The 21,136-nt window shown below is 57.2% G+C and overlaps 1 long non-coding RNA gene across 1 annotated transcript; it reads right to left on the minus strand.

Moving 5' to 3' along the window:
* Positions 1–6,320: 6,320 nt before the first annotated feature.
* LOC134758226 (uncharacterized) lies at positions 6,321–21,058 on the minus strand. The gene is made up of 3 exons (XR_010133183.1): positions 20,703–21,058; positions 7,315–7,416; positions 6,321–6,613 (listed from the first exon to the last, which is right to left on the minus strand). It is a non-coding gene; the product is annotated as an uncharacterized lncRNA (long non-coding RNA).
* Positions 21,059–21,136: the final 78 nt, after the last annotated feature.

Below are 21,136 nucleotides of genomic sequence, written 5' to 3' on the forward strand. Positions count from 1 at the left end.
TGGAGAAACGAGCCCTCTGCTGTCCCTCACTGCTTGGGCCTTCACCTCTGGCCCCTAGTCTTTGGTGGCAAAAGAATCACCTCCTTCCACAGACCCCTAATGACACCTTCGCCAGGGAACTGCCTCCCTCTTCCTGGGGGCACTTGGGGGGTGGCAAGGGCCCTGCACGGCGTCCCAGCACTCCATTTCCTCTCTGGTCCCTGCCCATCCGTGATTTCAGACCAGAGAACTAGGGAGCTGGGCTGGGTGATCCTTCCAGACATTTCTGTTCTCGGCGTTCCAGGCTCTGGGGGTGCACGCAGAGCCCCTGGGGCCCAGGCGCTGTCTGCAGAGTAAATGAGGCGCAGCCACTGTCAGGGCTATGCGACATTTGCACTTGAAGTTGGAAATCACCACTGCAGAGCTTATAGTTTGGGTTTTGCTTCTGTTTTCTTAAGCAACAAAAGTCCTTTATTAAGACCAAAACTTCTATAGGATAACTCTGTCCCGAAGCACTGCAGCCCCAGTTGGAGAGTCAGACAGCACAGTGTGGCTGCCAGGACTTCTAAGGGGCCCACTCGACACACTTGTCAGGACACACTTCAGGTTTCCATTGCACAAGCCAGTGAGGAGAACAGCCTATCAAAATACACAACGTCTTTCCAAAACGTTTTGAGTTATACATAACTTGCGTTTGTTTTTTTTTTTAGAAAGATGTTTGAAGTGGATACACTAAAGAATATGAAAAGTTTTTTCTTTTTTCTTTTTTTTTTGAGACAGAGTCTCACTGTGTCACCCAGGCTGGAGTGCAGTGGCCTGATCTCAGGTCACTGCAACCTCTGCCTCCCCGGTTCAAGTGATTCTGCTGCCTCAGCCTCCTGAGTAGCTGGGATTACAGGCACCTGCCACCATGCCCAGCTAATTTTTTTGTATTTTTAGTAGAGACGGGGTTTCACCATGTTGGCCAGGCTGGTCTCGAACTCCTGACCTCAAGCAATCTGCCCGCCTCGGCCTCCCAAAGTGCTGGGATTACAGGCGTGAGCCACCATGCCCGGCAAGAATATGAAAAGTTTTAACAATTTGTTGTTAGCTTTGAATATATAGAATTGGTCAACCTGGGCCACATAGAGAGACCCCGTGTCTACAAACAAATTTAAAAATTAGCCAGGTGTGGTGGCTGCACCTATAGGCCCAGCTTTTTGGGAGGCTGAGGTGGGACGATCACTTAAACCTGGGAGTGTGAGGCTGTAGTGAGTCAAGATCATGCCACTGTGCTCCAGCCTGGGTAACAGCGAGACTGTCTCAAAAAAAAACAAAAAAAGTGACAGAGTGAGACCATCTCAAAAAAAAAAAGGTAACTAATTAGACTTTTTATTAGATGAATAATATAAACTCATTTTGCAAATGTAGATTGTTATTTTTAGTAATTGGAAGCAGTTTGATTTCCTCCGTAGTCTAAGCCAAAGAAAGCACTTTGAAAAATATTGGTCATTTAAAGCCGTCCAGGCAACATTTTTACCTAACCTTTCTATTAAAGACAACCCGACGCCCCCCCACCCCCACCAAAATAGTAAATGTGACCTGAGGTCACAGGTCCCTGCTAAGAAGAGTTAGAATTACTAATACCAGAGTTCCAATGACTGATTCTAATGGTATTTTGGTATCGAGGAGATCAGTTGAATTCTTTGCCGTTTTTTCTAGTCTGTAGTGACCCTGCTGTAAATGCAAAGCGGGGGGCCAGACCTCAGTGCTTCACTGTGGCATTTGCCGCCAGTCCCATCGGAGCCCCAAGTGGCTCATTCTGGCCTCCCTGCTAGCACTTCATTCTTTGCCTTTGGTCCTCGCCTGAGTGGGGAGTGCCTGGCAGCTGTTCCCCAGGGCTGCCTACCCCAGAAGCCTTCATGTGGCAGAGAGGATAAGGAGCCACCCACATATAATGAAGAGTTGGCAGCGAAACTCTGGGGGGAAAGGTATTGGCGAGAAGACTGCTGTGACTGTATCTAATCCAATTTCTTAGCCGTCTGGGGAAGAGAAAGTCGGGCACCCGCATGTTCTCCGTCTCCCTTTCAGACAGCCCAGGCAGCGTCATCTCCAGCAGAGAGAGGGAGGCCAAGGGCTCCTCTCCCCATCCCCTGCCAGGCCATGTGGGGCTCCCTGGCAGCCTGTCATTACTGCATTATGGCAGGATCCTAGCCGCAGCCCCAGCTCCGGTAGGGAGACCGCAGCTCGCTTCCAGAGAGATGGCTCTGGACCTCTGCGCCGTGATGGGAGCACCTGGGGAAAATTACAGGGCCGTTAATCTGCCCAGCAAGGACTCGAGCTGACTCGGAGAGGAACCCCCGCCGTGTCCTCTCCTGGTTTCCACTTGATGCCCATTTCTCACCAAGTTGGTGGCCCCAGAATAGCACCTGGCATTTTGCCTCTGAGCTGAAATCAAGACTTCTCTTGAAGGGCTCTGCAGTGGGAGCAGCCAGAGGCATCTCGCCCCTCCCCTAAGCCACACTCGCCCAGGGCAGAGAGGTGGAGGGCACGTGGCTCTTCCTTCCCCACAAGGGCCAGACCTTCCACCCCCTGTGAAGACAGTTGACAGTGAGGCCTCTGGGTACCCGGGGGATGTTGTCAGGATAACGTGAAAAACAGGAACAAAATGCACTCAGGTTTCTAAGAAAAGGGGTGTGGACCTGTCGCAGTGTTACCGTAACTTACAAGTAATAGACGCAGATGGCCTGAAGAAAGGTGAAGTCTCTACCATTAGCTGCACGGGGAGCTGGGGAAACGGCACAGCTGAGAGGCTAAGAGCCCTCCCTGCCTCAGAACACAGACAAACCTGCGTTCCTGCTCGGCCACTGACCAGCCATGTGAGCCTACGTAAATTGCCCAGTCTATTGGGCACTGCAGTTTCTTCATCTGTAAAATGGGAATTTTACAGGGTTTTGTGGGGATTACGAATGCCCAGAAAGCTCTAAGCACCTTGCCTAGATGTGCGTCACCACTCGGTACACGGTGGCTTTTTTTCTGATACTTCTTTTGGGGGCAGAGGGCAAGAGGAAGCAGAGGAAAGAGCCATAGTGACTCAGGGGATGTCACAGCTCAGAGGGATCAGGCCCACTCACGGCTCCCCTGTGGCCTCCATCCCCTCCACCTGCACCCTGAGCTTAATGAGCCTGCAGCTGGTCTGTTTGTCCGAGCCCATGTTTGCCCAGTGCCAGCTGCAAAGCCCGGGAAATGATAGATAACTCCGGGCTGGAGCTGCCTGCGAAGGATGTTCTCATTTTGTCCCATTAATACTGGCTGCTCAGGTCAATAATTGACTGGAGGCTCAGGGTGGGAGAGAACCAGGTGGGCCACACTGTGCACATGAGCTCTTCCCTGAGCCTGTGAGTACCTGGGCTGTAAAAACCCAACTGCAGATGCCAGGGAGGCACGGGAGTGACCTAATTTTCTCTTATCAGGCGTAAGGAAGAAGTCCCATGGAGCCTTGCCCATTTCCGATATAAATAAAGTCATTCCCCATCTGCCTGCTCAGGGAGGAAGGGGCAGCCTTTGATCTGAAGGAATTAAGTTGGTAAACAAAGCAAAGAAGGCTGCTGAGGTGTCCCAGGCAGGCACCTGCTGTGCCATTTACCCTGAGAGAGAGAGAGGAGTTAAATTTGGAGTGGAGTGGACCGACAGGGACAGCCCAGCCTCAGGCCGGCCCTCCCCGGATCTCTGAAGTCTCCCTTTATCCCCAGCTGAGCCAGGCAGTGCCTCCCCAGGAACCCTGGCACACCCCTGCTGTGGCAAGCTGTGCATGGTGTCTCCATCCTCCCCAGCAGGGGCCCTCCTTGGGCCCTGGGGATTTTCAGCAGAGGATAATTCCCAGGGAATATATCTGAGAAAGTCAAGTGCTCTGGGATGAGCAGATTAGCCTGGAGCCCGGGGCTGGAGAGGAGCTCCACTCTGGGAGGATGGGGCCCTGTCTGTCCCAGCAGAAGGCAGCTCAATGGTCCAGCCTGCGCTTCAGGCCAGCTGGCTGTGGGCTCTGATCCCCTGCAGCTCTCCGCCTGTTGCTGTGTGGCCTTGAGTAAGTCCCTTCCACTCTCTGGGCTTCCATGCCTTGGCTATAGAAGGTCAGGTTTGGACCAGCAGAACTCGAGGCCCCCTTAGGTTCCAACTCCACAGACTGGTCCCCCAAGGTCCCCCAAGGCCATGTCAAGCCAGCTTCACCTTCTAAGGAGCCAAAATGGGAGTGACTGGCCCAGGATCCCGCAGGAGTGGCTATGGCTACGGCCATGGCCGGGAGCCGGAGTGGAACCAGGTGCCCTGCAGGGACCCCAGCCTGGGGCCTGTGTTAGAGCTCCCACCACGTCCCTCCTTTCTCTTGGGCCCACTATCCTCTGGCACAAATTCGGGAGGGGCCACCGTGCTGCCAGCCCCCGAGCTCAAGTGAAAGGCAGCAGGCGCCAGGGCGGGGATTGGCACGGCCACTCTGGGTTTTCCTCTTGAGCAACCAGGCCCAGCGCCTCTCAGCCTGGGTGGCAGAGGGGGGTAGCAGGAGCCGCAGCGTCGGCCGGGCCTGCTGTGACAGTTGCTCTGCCCCGAAACCCATGGGACCTCCCTTCTTTGCCCACACCTGCATCCTTCCCCCTCCTCACTCGCCAGCCTTCCGCACCCAGCCCGAGTTCCTGAGTTCCTGAGGCTGAATCTATTAAGTCCTTCATATTAACCAGCAAAGGGGGAAACAATCCTCTTTCATCTTAACTGGAGTGAATTTGCATTAACACCTGGGGAGTTCTGTTTGCCTTGAGAAGGCACATTGCTATTCTGAGCCGCACATGCTGTGGGGTTAGTGCAGTATCCTATTTTATTAATACGGCTTTCCTCTCCTCCCTCCTCTTTTCCCATGGAAGGGGGAGAGCAGCTGGGGATGCCAGGGCTCCCCACATCACGTAGGAAGGGCCCCTGGAAATGCCAAGATGGGAGAGCAGCTCCCAGCTGGGGCAGATTCTTCCCCTCAGAAAGTGGTGGGGGCAGCTCCCAGCCCCAGTCCAGAGTCCCCTCCCTGCTGTGTTCAGTGCATGCTGTGTGTAGGGTGGAGAACCCTGCAAGGCAGGGCTTAGGGAAACACCCCACCCTCAGGAGCTCCTCAGGGCAGGGAAGGTATGGGGAGGGGGACACCAGGGGGCCAAGAGCTGTGGATACTCAAGGATTACCTCCACTGGGCTCAGGGGCCCCGCGAGGTCTCTCCCCCAGCGTTACAGGGGAGCCTGACTTGGTGGCTGCTGCGTGTCTGCCCCAAGCGTGCTGCTTCTGACCCTCTGGTGACAGGACTGGTATTAGCCACCTTCGGTCCTGTCCAGGCTGGAGCACATGGATGCAATTTAGGATGCTCGAGAGTGCCTGGGAAATGCTGAGTCTAGGATGGGGGTGGGTTGGGCAAACCTTGGTTTTCAGGTCTCAGACCTGGAGATCAAGATCAAGGTTCTAGAAAGAGAGAAGTTTAAGGCAGGGGAGGGAACATGAAGAGTGAATGCCTCCCCAGGACCCCTCACCCCCGAACTCCTGACCACCCCGCCACCCTCCCCTCCTGCCACCTCCTGACCACCCCGCCACCCTCCCCTCCCCTCCCCCACCACCTCCTGACCACCCCACCACCCTCCCCTCAACCCCCACCTCCTGACCATCCCATGAGATGGCGAAGGGGAGAAAGGTGCAGGGCAGATGGGGGTGGGGAGCTGGGGCAGAGAAGGGGTCCCATGAGGACCGTGGGTGAACTGGGGATGGGGGTGTCCGGGCCCCCCAGTGCTGCTCAGAGTTAAGAACTTGGCCTCTCAGCCTCACATTCCCCTCCTGAACAACGGAGTGCATTCAGAATCCACCGCAGGGTCGCTGTGGGGTTGAATGAGATCACAGGGACCGGTTCTGAGCCAGTGCTGGCTGCAGTGAGAGTTTATTAAACAAGGCCTGCCGCTGCGTGGTTATGGCTGTTTACTCTTAGCTTGTCCTGAGCCAGTTATCAGAGGAGACAGCTCAGGGTTGGGAGGGCAGTGGGCCAGGAGGGGTCCTCACACGGCTGTGCCTTGACTCCTGGGCCCTGGGCCCATCTCTAGACCACCCTAAACGGCCCCCCAAGTAAAGAAACGGGCAACCCTCCCAGCAACGGGCATCAGTCCATTGTATGCTGACAGCAGGAGAGGGGCTGGTGGTTGCAGATGTCCCCAGGGGGGTGACAGCTTTAGCTGGCCGGACACAGCCCCTCCTCAGGGATTGGTGGGAGAGTCTGGAGGCTCTGGAGACCCTGGACTGGTATCAGCATTTCATGGGCATCCCCAGCCCCTCTGGCAGCCTGCCAGCCCCCACTCACTACTGGACCCATGCCAGGTGCCACGGCTGCACTCTCCAGTGACATTTACCAGCTGGGAAGTGGCCACGGAGACGTGAAATCAATGTGGCCTGCGGCTAGCCCACTTCATTAGAGCTGGCTCAGCTCCACTGGGTAGGGCAGCACAGGCTAAGCGCAGCCCCCTCTCCAAGCCTCCCAGCTCCTCCTGGACCCACCTGCTTGGCTGATGGGCCCTGTCCCAACCCCAGCACTGATCCTGTGTGCGTGGGGTTGGGGCCACAATGTCTTCTGAATGCCTGCTCTGGCCAGGCCCTAGGGAGAATGAAAAGAACGCCAGCAGTGACCTGAGTGGGCCTCGGCACACTTGGTCTCTCTCTAATCCTCACAGCAGTACCCAGAGGAGGCCACGACCATTAGGCACACTAGGGCCCAGTGAATGCCAGCAGCTCCCACTTAGGCCTTACCTGGAGTCATCACCAGAGACCCCCATGAGAGCCCCATACAGTTACCATTATCCCCATGTAAGACAGAGGAGGAAACTGAGGCTCAGGGAGGCCAACTGACTTCTCGGAGCTGGGACTTGAACCTTGTCCTCCTCATGTGCCTGGCTCATTCAGCAACTCAACCTCAGAGAAGAATCCCCCCAGCCCCACCCCGCTCAGAGTGGGTGGGACAGGAGACCCTCCCCTCACATTGCCTGGGTGCAGCCCACGACCCTCTGAGGGGGCTCAGCAGTGGGAGGCGCAGGGGTGCTCGGTATGGGCTAAGCGGGGGTGGTCCCGGTCTTGGCCTTCCCCTCCTCATGGCAGGGGAGGAACCTGGGATGTGGGACTGGGCTCGGTGCTCCCTGGTGAGGAGGAAAGAACCCAAGTCTGGGGAGCAGATGCTGCTCTGCCTCCTCCAGCTGGGGGCCCCAAGCAAGACACTTCACCTCTTTGTGCTCCAGTTTGCTCAGCTAGAAAACGGGGTCACCGATGTCTGCCTTGGATGAGTAAGTAAGATGATGTACTTACAGTGCTTGCACAGCGCCTGGCAGAGTGAGGACCCAGAATGCCAGGGAGCTCGAGCCACCAGAAGGGATGATGTCCCATAACATTTGCATTTATCTGGCAGGCCTATGCAGATGCAAAACTCAGACTGAGCCACATGTAACCTCGAGTGCCCGGGGCGAGCTGGTGGCCCAAGCCTACTTGTCTGGCCCCCATCCCCAGCACCATGCCCAGCACAGCACCTGGCATGTAGTAGGTGCTCAGGACGTATCTACTCAGTGAATAAATGAGTGTCTGTTTACCCATCTCGAGCATCTCAGTGCCTGAGAAACTCATCCCACTCCCAGGCTGCTGTGCAATTCAGGTGAAATGATGGCTTGGAAAGGGCTTGTTTTTATAATTAAAATGCAGAGAAGGAGGAAGAGGGAGGCAGTGACTTCCCAGCAAATGGGCGTGGGGGCTGGGAGAGGGTCCGGGGCCTGATGTCCCCCTGGCCAGCTGGTTGGGCCAGCTGAGCTGTAATCACCACGGGCCCGATCATCACTCAGCCACCCACTCCCCACGCCTCTCTGGCCAGGAGGAGCATCCGTCAAAGTCTCCTTCCCCATGACGGCCCAGACAATCAGGCAGTCCCGCCTGAATCCACCGCTTGAAGCCTCCGCCTCCTCCTCCTGCCAGCCCAAGAGGCAGGGGCCAGGCAGGGTCACACCCCCAAGCCAGGCCAGCCTGTCCTGAGCCCTGTCTGCATGCCAGGCACAATGCCCACCTCTGCACATCCTCCTCTCCCTTGGCGGGGGGCACTGCTGTATCCCCAGTCCTTACAGATGAGGATGTGGTCTCCCGAGACTCACCTGGGTCACACAAATGAGTCCCACAAGAGCTATCACTCTGAGCCCCCACTTTTAACCTCTGCAGCCCTTCTCCAGGCCTCAGTTTCCCTTGTGCACCAGCGAGCAGCAGTTTTCTAAAGGTTCCACCCCGAGAAGCCGGCTGGCCCCCAGCCAGCATCCCAGGGACAGCATGATGGATGAGGATCCCGCGGGGGGCAGGTGCGACACGCACACACACCCGCCGACCGACCGTTGGGTGATGGATCTTTTCCTCCTCTCCCCCTCCCCAGGAGCTCGGCTCCATCTGGTCAGGCGCAGTGCCAGGCTGATGGATGGGCCACTCACTGGGCCACCCTCGCCGCGGCTGCCTCCTGCACTCTGGATACTGCACACCAGGGTCAGCAGGGTAGGTCTGCGGCTGCTCATTCAGTCATTCAACAAACACGTATTCACCAGGGCCTACTATGTGCTAGAATGAAGCAGTGAGCAAAACAGACTAGGAAACCAGCCATCACCCTCCATGTGACAAATATGGTCACAGGGCAAACAGAGGGTGACTGTGCAAGCCAGAGGAAGCCTCTGAGCTGACTCGAGGGACCAGGGCAAGGAGTCTTCACAGGACAAAGAGAGCAGCTTCTAAAAAGGCCTCCATGTGAGAAAGGGCAAGGCATGTCTACACAATAGTGACAAGTTCAGGATGGTGGGGTTGGGACGGGGGCAAGGGCCAGGGCAGGCTGAGAGGTGAAGCAAGGCCAGTTTGGGCTCACCCCAGGGCAGGAGGGTGCTGGGCCAGGTTGGCACTTCCAAAAGACCCTGCTGCTGCCAGGGAAGGAGGCATGCTGAAGGTCTGCTGAAATTCAGGAGCAGGCAAGGCATGGTGCTGTGCACCTGTAATCCCAGCACTTTGGGAGGCTGAGACAGGAGGATCGCTTGAGCCCAGGAGTTTGAGTCTGCAGTGAGCCATGATCACCCCACTACACTCCAGGCTGGGTGACAGAGCAAGACCCTGTGTCAAAAAAAGAAAAGAAGGCAGGGCACAGTGGCTCATGCCTGTAATCCCAACAATTTGGGAGGCCAAGGCGAGCAGATGACTTGAAGTCAGGAGTTCGAGACCATCCTGGCTCGAACATGGTGAAACCTTCATTTCTATGAAAAATACAAAAACGGCCAGGCATGGTGGCTCACACCTGTAATCCCAACACTTTGGGAAGCCAGGGTGGGCAGGAGCTCGAGACCAGCCTGACCAACACAGTGAAACCCCATCTACTAAAAATACAAAAGTTAGTTGGGCATGGTGGCATGTGCCTGTAGTCCCAGCTACTCAGGAGGCTGAGGTAGGAGAATCGCTTGAACCCGGGAGGCGGAGGTTGCAGTGAGCTGAGATTGCGCCATTGCACTCCAGCCTGGGCAAAAGAGCGAGACTCCATTTCAACAAAACAAAAATTAGCCGGATGTGGTAGCACGCGCCTGTGATCCCAGCTACTTGGGAGGCTGAGACAGGAGACTCGCTTGAACCCGGGAGGCAGAGGTTGCAGTGAGCCAAGACTGTGCTATTGCACTCCAGCCTGGGCGACAGAGCAAGACTGTCTCAAAAGTAGAAAAAAAAGAAAGAAAGAAAGAAATGAAAAGAAAAATGCAGAAGCAGATCAGCCCTGGTGCAGGGGATACTGGAAGACCCAGCGAAGAGCAGGGATGTGAAATCCTGGAACCAACAGCGGTCAGTACCAGAAGCCAGGGGTGGTTGCATTTGCCCCATTTTAAAGATGAGAAACTGAGGCTCGAAGTTGGGGAAGGATTCACCCAAAAGGTCATGCGGGGCAGAGAAACAGAGCTGGGCAGGAGGCAATGCTCGGTGAGAGCTCTTGGCCCGTTGGACCTCCATGTCCAGGCGCCCTCCCCCTCTGCCTGTAGAGGCTCAGCAGCCTGAGGACACCCCCACCAGCACCAGCAACTCCTCATTCAGGGAGGCAGCTGTCCCCTTCACGCCGCCATGGACAGGAGCCAGGCAAGAAATATCACATCATTAAAATGACAAATCCCTTCACTAACTGAACCGGAAGGCCTGCCTCCCCGCCTTGGATCCCCTCTAGCTCATCTCCCCTCCCAGACTGGCAGGTGGGCAGGGGAGCCTGTGCGGGGTATGGCCTGTTGTGGTCAGGACCATCGCCTTGCCCCTGAGATGACCTTGGTCCCCAGACTTCTGCTTCACGGCATGGCTGTGGTGTCTGGGATCCCATCAGCACTTCCCAGCAGGAGCCCGGGAGAAGTAGGGGCTCCATTCTACAGGTGGGGAAACTGAGGCTTGGAGAGGAGACCCTCCAGGTAGGACACCCCTCTGCAAAGCTCCTGGCCACTGGGTCTGAGCAGAGGCCCTGCCATCCCTGCCATTCCACAGCCCATGTCCTGCCCCTGCTCAGAACAAGAACAAAGCATGACCCACGCCTCAGGATATTTTCCCAGCCCATAACCAGCTGCAGAGCCTGTCTTCAGGGTCAACCCTGCCCCCTACCAGGGCGGGACATGTTTTTGTCTGAGCCCCACCTTGTCAGGAGGCCAGGGCAGGCATCATTCTCCTGAATTGACCGGGCAGGAACCTGGCTGCCTTGGGCAGGCTGCTGCCCTCAGTTTCCCCATCTGGCAATGGGAGGCTGCCCCTGTTCTTTTTTTTTTGCTTTGAGACAGAGTTTCGCTCTTGTTGCCCAGGCTGGAGTGCAACGGCTCGATCTTGGCTCACCGCAACTTCCGCCTCCCAGGTTCAAGCGATTCTCCTGCCTCAGTCTCCTGAGTAGCTGGGATTACAGGCATGTGCCACCACGCCCGGCTAATTTTTGTATTTTTAGTAGACGGGATTTCTCCATGTTGGTCAGGCTGGTCTCAAACTCCCGACCTCAGGTGATCTGCCTGCCTCGGCCTCCCAAAGTGCTGGGATTACAGGCATGAGCCACTACGCCTGGCCAGCCCCTGTTCCTTTTGACTGAGGCTGAGCTTGCGCAGGGCCTGATGGATGTGGAGTGAGCACCTGTAACACGTGCATGTACACCGCACAATAGATGCCTGTGATGTGTGCACATTTGCCACATGTATGTTTCCACCTGCATCTGCCCTGGCCCCGGGTCCTCAGAGTGTCAGACCCCTGTGTGTGCACATCCACCCTGGCACCCAGACACCCAGCCACAGATGCACACATCTGCACCAACAGCCCACATCCACCCAGACCTGTTCGTGCACATCAGTGTCACATGCCCACAGACACTGAGAGCCCACATGGGGTCCCTGTTCCTCTGGGGAGCAGGGCAGGTGAGCAGACGGCAGGAGATGTCACCTGGCCCCGCTGGCAGCCCTGGTTCCCAGAATGACCCCTCTCTCTGCTCCCTCATCCTTCCTCCGGGCCCAGCTGGCAAGGACACACCGTCCGTCCGCCCAGTGTCCTGGTCTCCTTGGACGCAGACAGCCCACGGAAGCGTCTGGCGCATCCTGACTCGGCCGCAGCAGCTGCACCAGCACCCCCAGCCCCCTTCCCTGTGCCCAGCGCTGTCCTGCCTGTCCTTCCCCACCTGCTGGGCGGCCGAAGCAGCCGCCACACGCCACCATGTCTCCATGGTGGGGAGGGGGCTTCCTGCAGCAGCTACCACGAGGGGTCTCTCCAGCCCTCCCGCCTGACCTTGGATAGGTCCTTCCTCTCTCAAGGCCTCAGTTTTCCCATCTGGAAAATCGGAGGGATGCTAAACTGGCTTTCCAAGGTCCTTTCCACATCTGGCTGTGGGATTCTCCCAAAGGCCGGGAAAGGAAGGTGGGGCCAGGGCTGTGGTGGGGAGATTCAGGAGGAGGAAGCGGGTATTTAGGGACAGGCCTGCAACGCTGGGTTCAGGGCTCTGCTTCAAGTGCATTCTCTCAGTTCGTACCCCCTACTGCCTCCCAATGGGGCTTCAACGCCATTTTACAGATGAGGAAACTGAGGCCTGGAGAAATACTATGCAGGGCAAGAACCCCCCACCTCCAGCTCCCTGCACTCCCTACGCCAAGGGCCAGAGCATGGGAGCCATGCCCAAAACATCCCGCACTTGCTGTCCTGCCCTCGGTCAGGGAGGTGGCATTCCGGGAATGGCTGTCTCCAGAGCCAGGCCTCTCCCCACCCCCTGCTCGAGGCTCCTGGCTCTGAGCCCGCCCAGGCACTGCCCGTCCATCTGCTGTTGCTTCCTGGCAGGGCGAGCGGGCCATACATCACTTAGCCATGCCGAGGCTGGGCCGGGCAGCTGGGCAGGGTATTTCTGGGCTCGGGTGCAACCCCCTCTGTGGGATGTCAGGCACAGACACCTGCCTGGGAACAGGGGTCTTCTTGGGGCCCCAACCTCACCCCCATCCCCCAGATGGCAGGAGCCTGAAGGAGGAAGCTGGAGGCCACAGGGTGATCTGGCTGAAGGGGAGTGGAGGTCAGACTGACAGCCAGAAAAGTCTGAGGTGGTGCGGCTCTGTGGCATTTGGCAGGAGGACAGAGATTTTTATCTCCCCAACCCCTCCACTTCGCCATGCAATGTGCTGATGTAGGTCGCTGGGGTGCTGCCTCCTGACTGAGCTGCTGCCGGGGGGATGAGTGGGGGACAGGTGGGAGCTGGGGCAGCCGGAAGAAAAGGGTTCACAGCCAGGGGCGTCTCAGCCACCACTCCTGTCCCCAAACCCATAAACCTGCCCCCCACCTGGCCCTGCCTCCCAGGGCCGCTCCCGCAGGCAGCCTCTAGCTCTTCATCCATCCCACAACTAAGTACGAGCACCCTCTGTGTACCCCAAAACCAGGGACGCAGCAGCGAGCAAAACCCAGCCCCAGGCAAGGAAGGAGTCTGCGGTGTCACTAGGAGAAGGGCAAGGTTTGTCTTTTACTTGTTTATTTTTAAAGCTAGGGTCTCCAGAGAAGACCCAGGGAGAAGGTGAATTTTGAGTAAAGACTGGGCATGGTGGCTCCCATTCGGTAATCCCAGCCCTTAGCGAGGTCAAGGCAGGAGGATCGCTTGAGCCAGAAGTTGGAGACCAGTCTGAGCAACATAGCGAGACTCTGTCTCTACAAAATTTTTTTTAAAATTAGCCGGGTGTGATGGCACATGCCTGTAGTCCCAGCTACTTGGTAGGCTGAGGCCCAGGAGGTGGAGACTGCAGTGAGCTATGATTGTGTCACTGCACTCCAGCCTGGGTGACAGAGTGAGACCCTGTCTCTAAAAAAAGAGAAAAAAAGAAAAAAGAGAAGAAAGAAAGAAAGAGAGAGAGAGAAAGAGAAAGAAAGCAAGAAGAAAGAAAAGAAAGAAAGAAAGAGAAGAGAAGGGAAAGAAGAAGGAAGGAAGGAAGCACCTGAAAAAGTGATTGTATTTGGGAGGAGAGCATTCCTGGCAGAGCACACAGCAAGTGCAAGGGCCCTGGGGTGGGAGTGTGCCTGCCAGGCGAGGCCAGCAGAGCAGGTGAGCTGGGGGAGGAAATGAGAGTAGAGAGGGGAGGAGGGAGACACTGTGGGTCCCGGGGTGACTTTGCTGACTTCAGCTCTTCCTTGGAATAGGGTGGGTGCCACTGGAGGACTGGGAAGGGACCGTGCTGTTTGGGGGAGTGATTGGTGGTAGCTTAAGGGCCCAAAGGGAGATGTTGGAGGGTCAGTGGGAGGGTCCTAGAGGACCAGGGGCCAAGCATGTGACAGAGGCCCTCTGCCATCTGTCTGTCCTCCTCCTCTCCCTTCCGCCCCTTTTTTTGCTTCCTCTCACTCGTTCATCCAGCAGGTATTTGCCGAGTGCAGGAACAGGTCTAGCCTTTTATGAACTCAATCCAAGGGACGCTCCGCCCTCCCCACCCCCTAGCAAGGCACCTCCAATGTCCGCCCTGCAGCCTGGGGTGGAGGCCAGGCCACCTCAGCCGCTCTCCACACTCCAGATGGTCAGCCCAGGTACTGCCTCCTGTGGGTGTAGAATGAACACCCGTGTACTGGTGTACCGGGCTGTCACACACACATCTAGGACCAGCGTGGAGCACACAGGATGTCCCCTTCCCTCCTGGGCCTCAGTTTCCTCGTCTGAGAAATGATTGGAGGACAGGACCTAAGAGCCTGTCCTATTCTAAAATGAAGACACACTGTGGTCACCCAGTGCCCTGGGGGCCACCAGTGCCAGGGGACAGGGCTATAGTTCTGCCTGTGTGGGCTTGGGCACCGGTGCAGGCTGTGGCCATGGGCCAGGCTGCACAGAGCCCTGTGAGCCCCAGGAAGCCCAGGGGACAGGTGTGTGAGGACACAGGGAAGGACTAGGCTGGGGGAGCCCCTCCACCCTGGCCTGTGAGGACCTGAGGAGTGACCATCATTGTCCCTGTGTGAAATGCTCTCATAGCCCTCTTCCTCCTGACCTGATGGGACCCTGAGTCTAGGAGGAGTGGTGTGTAGACCCCTGGCCAAGCCTCCCTCACCCAGCTGCCCCAGGAGTAGCAGGAGAGCAGGAGGTCTTAGCAATGACCCAGTTGTAGCTCGGGAAGGGGCCCCGCCCCTGTTCCCTGCCCCTGGCCCCACATAGCCCCCTAGCTCACCCGGACCCCTGCAGCTCCTCTACACAGCCATAAAGCACAAATCTCTAACGATCCAATTAGTAACACTGTTGCTGCTCTGTCCAGGACTAAAATCACCAAATAAACTGCTGTCGATTTTATCATCACGTAGACTCGACACAAATGGGGCACTGCAGGCCTCAAGGCCCATCCTCGGACCCTTGGGTGGGGGGCCAGCCAGGGGTGTGGGCCTAGCTTAGCCCTGGAGGAAGTCCCTCCGTCCACCGGGGCCCTTGTACCCCACTCCAGCCCAGTCCCCAACATCAGGGACTCCACAGAATTAGAGCCCAGTTCCCTGTAGATCTGCTGGTGGCAGGGGGCGCAGGGGCTCCCCAAGCCCAGCCTCTCCCTGGCAATGCCTCCAGTCTGGGCCTCCCTCATGTTCCCTGGGGACAAAACTCATCTATTCCATGTTCTAGACTTTCAGTGTCGGGCTACTCTCAGCAGCTGAGCCCTGGGACAAGGGACAGGGGTGGTCATCTGAAGGTCTGGCCCCCCTGCTCTCCTTCCCCTGCTCCTCTCGCTGCCACAGGCTCAGGGTGCCAACCTCACAGGGTGTCCCCCACTGTGGAGAGAGGTTCCACTCTGATGCGGTATCACAGGTTAGTATTGTCCCTCTCCCAGTTGATGAGCAGGTGCCCCTGTAGGGCCCCCAGTGTTTTGTCTCAAAACAGGAAAGATATTTGAGCACAAAGGCCGAGCCCAGGGACTTGTTGAATACTAGCCATTTCCTTCAGAGGGGTGAGCTCCCTGTGTCTGGAGGTGTGCAAACAGAGGCTGCACCCAGGCCACATGTGGCAGGCAAAGACAGCAGGTCACGCCTAGGGAAGGGGCAGGGTTGGACTGGATAACTGAAGCCAGATCAATCATTTGGTCCTCTTGGGAAAGAATTCCAGACGTTCGGTCCCCTGCTCTCCATCTCTGCCCTAGAAGTGCTTCCACAAAGAGAGAGGGACAGGGGCAGGGCAGGGCAGCAGGAAGGGTCCAGTCAGCTGGAGATGGGGAGGCGGCCATAGCGTGAACGCTCAGCCCAAGGCAGGTGTGCTAAAGGCTCCTGGTCCATGACATCGCCAGCTGACACCGGAATATTTGTGCTGTCCTGGGCCCTGGGCTCAGCGTCTCTCGTCTCTTAATCATCCTGAGAAACAGGTGCCCTTATTCCCAGGTGAGGCACCAAAACTCAGAGGTCCAATGATATTCCCAGGGGTTTGATGAACCCCTTAATGAAGCCATGCCTGTGCCCCCTGGGGGGCAGGGTGTGCCGGGCAAGGCCACAAAGCTGACCTGGCAGCACCTGTATATTTTAATGACCCCATTGTCCAGAGGAGGAAATCAAAGTGGAGAGGGTGTAAGCACCAAGTTCAAGGTCATCCTGGGACTGTTGATCACAGCCCTACCTGAGCCGCGGGTCCTGCTGGGAGAGAAGGAGGAGGGGAGGTACCTGTGGTGGGAAGTGGGTATTCAGGGAGGGCAGAATCTATGGCCTCTGCTCCTTGCTGAGGAACAATATTGTCCCAAGAACCTGCTGGGGACAGTGTCTGGAGGTGAAAAAAATATTCGTTTACCCACAAACTCCTAAAGTCTGTCTATTTCAACACCTGCGCAGCTCCTGGTTGAAGTGGAAGCTTATGCACAAGCCCTTTATGTGACACAGAGAGATGCAGAGAGGAGGGGGACAGGTCCTGGGGGACTGCAGGGTCCCAGCCTCGCCCTGCTCCAGGACCTGGCAAGGAGAGGTGACTTTCCTCCACCTATCACCCTAGGCTAATGCCCGGGCTGACGGGAGCTGGGGCCTCTTCTCAGGGAGCAGCCGCCCCAGGCAAGTTGGTTGAGTGTCTCATCAGAGGCAACAGACTGAGGCAGGGATCTGGGAGCCCAGAGCAATTAGGAGCTGCCTCGCGCCTCGTCTCCCGCCAGCTGCCACAGCTGTCACTCAGGAAGTGGGCTGGGAGCAAGGGCTAGGCCTGCAGTACCCATGGTCCCCCTCCCATCTGTGAAGGTTCTTATCCCTGGGGCAGCCTCCCAGCCAGCAGCCCCACCAGGCCCCGGGCATAGGTGGAGACCCAGAGGACGCCAGGGACAGGATCTCTGTGATTTCCTAACGGGGACATCCCCAGGCTCCTCTTACCCCTATCCAGACTCAGTTTCCCTCTGGAACATTGGTTCTAACCCTGGCTGCACCCTGGAAGCACGTAGAGGAGCTGTAGAAGAATACCTGCCCCACCCCCCAAGTTTCTGCTCCCAGCCCAGACCAAAGGGAGCAGAACCTTTTGGGGGGGATACAGGGCCGTGCACTTGAATGTGTGGCAGGCTGAGCCAGGATTTTGCAGTTATTGACATCATCCCTGCCCTGAGGGCTGGCAGCTTCTTTCCTCTGGGGACCATGTCTCCCCTCCCTTCCAGCTGGACCCAGTGCAGCCGGGGTATACTGTCCTGGCATGACCTTGAACTTGATGCTTATGCCCTCTCCACTTTGATTTCCTTGTCTGGACAATGGGTTCATTGATAGCCTTGGCCAGCTCTCCTAGGTCCCTCCATAGCTCCACCTTCCGCAGCTGGGCCCTGAGCCTGAGAGGGAGGCTCAGAAGGTCCAGCCTCGGACAGCAGCACCAAGTACTGTCACCTCAGCAGATCCCTGCAGCAAGCTGTGTGGTGGCAGCATCAACTCCATTTTACAGGGATGAAAACTGAGGCCAGGGCAGGGGCTACATTCAAGTCATAGAGCTGGTAGCAGGGGTCAGACTTCATCCCAGCTGCACTGGACTCCGAGTCCAGTGCTCTTTTCCCATCACCAAGTTCCTTCCCCCAAATAGCAACAAATTCAAGGGCCTGTCCCCTTCACTCTGTTTCCCACACATGGACTCTGTTCCCTGTTGTCCTTTCTGCTCCTGTCACCTTCAGGAGCTGGGCATGTGGGCGTTCAGAGGGCGGTAGCCAGAGAAGAGCAGGGATCTGAGCAGTTGGGGCCTCTGAGTTCTGGCCTGCACCCCCTGTCAGCCCGGTGTGCATCTTTGAGTCTATAAATTCCATTATTCATTAGTTGACTTCGGGAGTTTGCCCGGACAATGAATATTTTATTCACCTCCAGACACTGTCCCCAGTGGGTTCTTGGAACAATATTGTTCCTCAGCGTAGGAGCAGAGGCCATAGCCTCTGCCCTCCCTGGACATCCCCTCCCTACCACACTACCTCCCCTCCTCCAGTACCTTCTCCCCCAGCAGGAGACCTGGCTTGGGTAGGGCTGCAATTATTGGCCCCAGCATGATCTTGAACTTGAAGCTTACACCCTCTTCACTTCGATTTCCTCGTCTGGACAATGGGTTCACTGATAGCCTTGGCTGGCTCTTGTGGGTCCCTCCACATCTTCACTCTACACAGCTGGGCCCTGAGCTCTGCTGGGAGCTCTCCCTGGTGCTGAATGTGGCAAGAGGATGCTGGCCTCAGACAAGAGGTCTCTGGCCAGGGAGGGTAGGGACTGTGCTGCTCTTGAAAGGAGTGGGCTCCAGTCTCAGGGAGGGAAGAGTCTGGCCTCTGAACATGGCAGCTCCCACCTCTCTCCCCTTGTCTCCTTCCCACTTGGGGAACCCCCCTGGAATCACAGGTTCCAGCGTGTCACCTCTCCCAGTGTCTCCAGCCTCCTGACCCAATGATTAGTTAGCAAGGCCTGTGGAGAACCCCTCTTGGGAGGACCTGAGGCTCAGGCATCTCCCGGTGGGCACCCCAGAGAGTGCAGTGTGATGGCAGCAGCACCTTCCCCAGATGGGGGAGCGACAGACATAATTCACACCCTGTGATCATGCCATCTGCTCCCCCGTGACGCACAGAGGAGAGGACGGGGCTGCAATGCCGAAGGGCGGGGGGTGGGGGGGGTGAACGGGCAGTCGTTCATTCACTAATTCTCTCATTCATTCATTTGACAGATGTTCATCCAGCCCCAGCCACCTTAGCCCATTCCAGCCCTGTGTCAAGCGTAGGAGATCTGGAGAACCCAGACCCAGACCTGCCCTTCAGAGCTAAGAGAGGCCCTCTCACATTTCTGAGCTTTTGCCCACCCTCCTCTTGACCCCTGGAATTCCCTTGACTTGAAAAAAAAAAAAGCCATCATGGGTTGGGAGTGGTGCCTCACGCCTGTAATCCCAGCACTTTAGTAGGCCAAGGCGGGTAGATCACTTGAGGTCAGGAGTTTGTGACCAGCCTGGCCAACATGTTCTCTACGAAAAATACAAAAATTAGCTGGGTGTGATGGCATGTGCCTGTAGTCCCAGCTACTCGGGAGGCTGAGGCATGAGAATAACTTGAACCTGGGAGGCGGAGGTTGCAGTGAGCCGAGATCATGCCACTGCAATCCAGCCTGGGCAACAGAGAAAGACTCCACCTAAAAAAAAAAAAAATACCCACCTGGACAGCAAGGCCAGGAGCTTCCCCTTCACAGGGCGAGTACCAAGATGCTCTGCAGCGGCCTCCCAGGGAGTCACTGGGAGCTAGGTTTCCTGCCAGCCTCTCAGCAGTCTCTAGCCCACTCTCCCTTGGCCCAGGGGTTCTGATTTAGAACTGACAGGCCTGGCCTGGCACAGCCTGGACACTTAGTAAACGTGGAACGACTGAGCTGCCGCTGCGGCTCGCTCTCTCAATCAATACTCGAAGCTATAATTATTATTAATTCCTATTCCTTGGGGGGGATGTTCATGCTAATAGGAAACTCCCAAGAGTTTCAGGGAGGTGATGCCTGGCACCTTTCCTACATTATGTCACTTCATCCTCACCGCTGCCTGGGATGTGGCACTGCCACCTTAACTTAACAGGCAGGGAAACTGAGGCCATGGCCGGTTAAGGGACCTGACTGTAGTTCCATGGTGAGGAGATGGTGGATGCAGAAGCCCCAGTCCGCCTGGCTCTTGGTGCTGGGTTCTTACTTCCTCAAGTCTCTGCTCCATCAAAAACACTGGGGAAGCTCAAGGCATTCAGCTCTAGCGGTGGAAGGTCAGAAGATGGGACAGGTGGGCAAGGAGAGCTTTGGAGTGGGGTGGGAGCTTTTCTGGGGCCTCTCTCACCTCCAGGCCCAGGTCCCAGTGGGCACCCAGCTAGCCCGGAGAAGTCTGGGGAGACAGACAGCTGGTGTCCTTCCTGGCTCCTCTGCAGGTTACAGATGTTTCTAGGAGCTCCCTCCAAAGCAGGGCCCAGGAAGTGCTGGGCCCAGGCTGACCCAACCCCGCTTGGCTGGGGCTAGCATCTCTCACTGAGCCCCTTCTCCCCAGACCCTGAGACAAGGCTGTGATTAATCAGTAACAAAAACAGAAACAAGCAGAAAAGTGTAATCAGCTTGGGAAGGGCAGGGCAGGGCCGGGCAGGGCTGTGCAATCAGCGTTCCTGCTGGGACCTTTAGCTGATTGGGCCAAAGGGGGCAGGGAGGTGGTCCCAGTAGGGGGATTCAGGGAAGCATCCAGAGATGGGGCCACAGCCAGGTCAGAAGGTCACCCCCTCCCATGCACATCTGTGCACCATATGCCCACACCACTCCCAGCCCCAGGGCCTGCGCACCTCCCCCGACCTGCCAGCATACAACCTTGGCACACACAGGTGGCCACACACTCCCGACATTTGTCCATCTGCATATGGAGTCACAGACACCTGCGCACGTGCCCAGTGGCACATACACACCCTCATGGATAGCAGACATATGCACATGCAGGCTGCTCCCTCAAACACCTGCCCCCACCCCAGCTCTGGGGTGCCGACGTGCCCTGGGGCCTGGGGAAGCCCTGCACATACATTAGGTCTGACCTGCAGCCATGTGAACTGGCAGGCCCTCACACCAGACCCCACAGGCACCGGGCCATGTCTCTGTCCCGAACTGCCCTGGGGGCCATGAGACACTTTGGCTCCTCTTCTGCAAGCTGAAAGGTAGGGGCTTGGGAAGGGTCCAGGACTGGGGCCCCATTGTGGGGAGCAAGGTCAGCGGCAGGGTGTCAGTCACAGGCAGGGCAGGAAGCCTACCCCAGACGTGTACCCAGCTCTTACCTGCTGCCCCTGCCCTGTGACCTTGGTCAACGTCCTTCTCTCTCAGCCTCAGTTTCCCCACCTTGGATCCTCCTGGCACGGAAACGGTGACTCTTCTTGAGGACCCAGGTGCTTGGGGCCGGTCTCACCTCTCTGGGTCTACTGTTCTTAGTTCCGGGCTCTCCGCTCCTGGTGCGTGGATGGGGGAAGGTGAGCCAAGGGGCAGGAAGGAGGACCCCCGCAACCCACCCCCTCCCTGGTCCTGGTGGCTGCAGACTTAGGGTGAGGAGAGCCAGTGAACAGAGGGGAGCCCTAGTGGGAAAGGGGAATCGGGGCCGAAGGGGAGAAGGAGCCCCGGGCAGGTTTGGGGCGGCCGCTCAGGGGCCGGCGGCGGGAAGGGGCGGGCTGGGGGTGGGGAGTGCGGAGGGGGCGGGCGGGCGGCTGGCGGGGGAGGC

Source organism: Gorilla gorilla, chromosome 23 (genome assembly GCF_029281585.2).
Source record: "Gorilla gorilla gorilla isolate KB3781 chromosome 23, NHGRI_mGorGor1-v2.1_pri, whole genome shotgun sequence".
In the NCBI taxonomy this organism is placed as follows: Eukaryota; Metazoa; Chordata; class Mammalia; order Primates; family Hominidae; genus Gorilla; species Gorilla gorilla.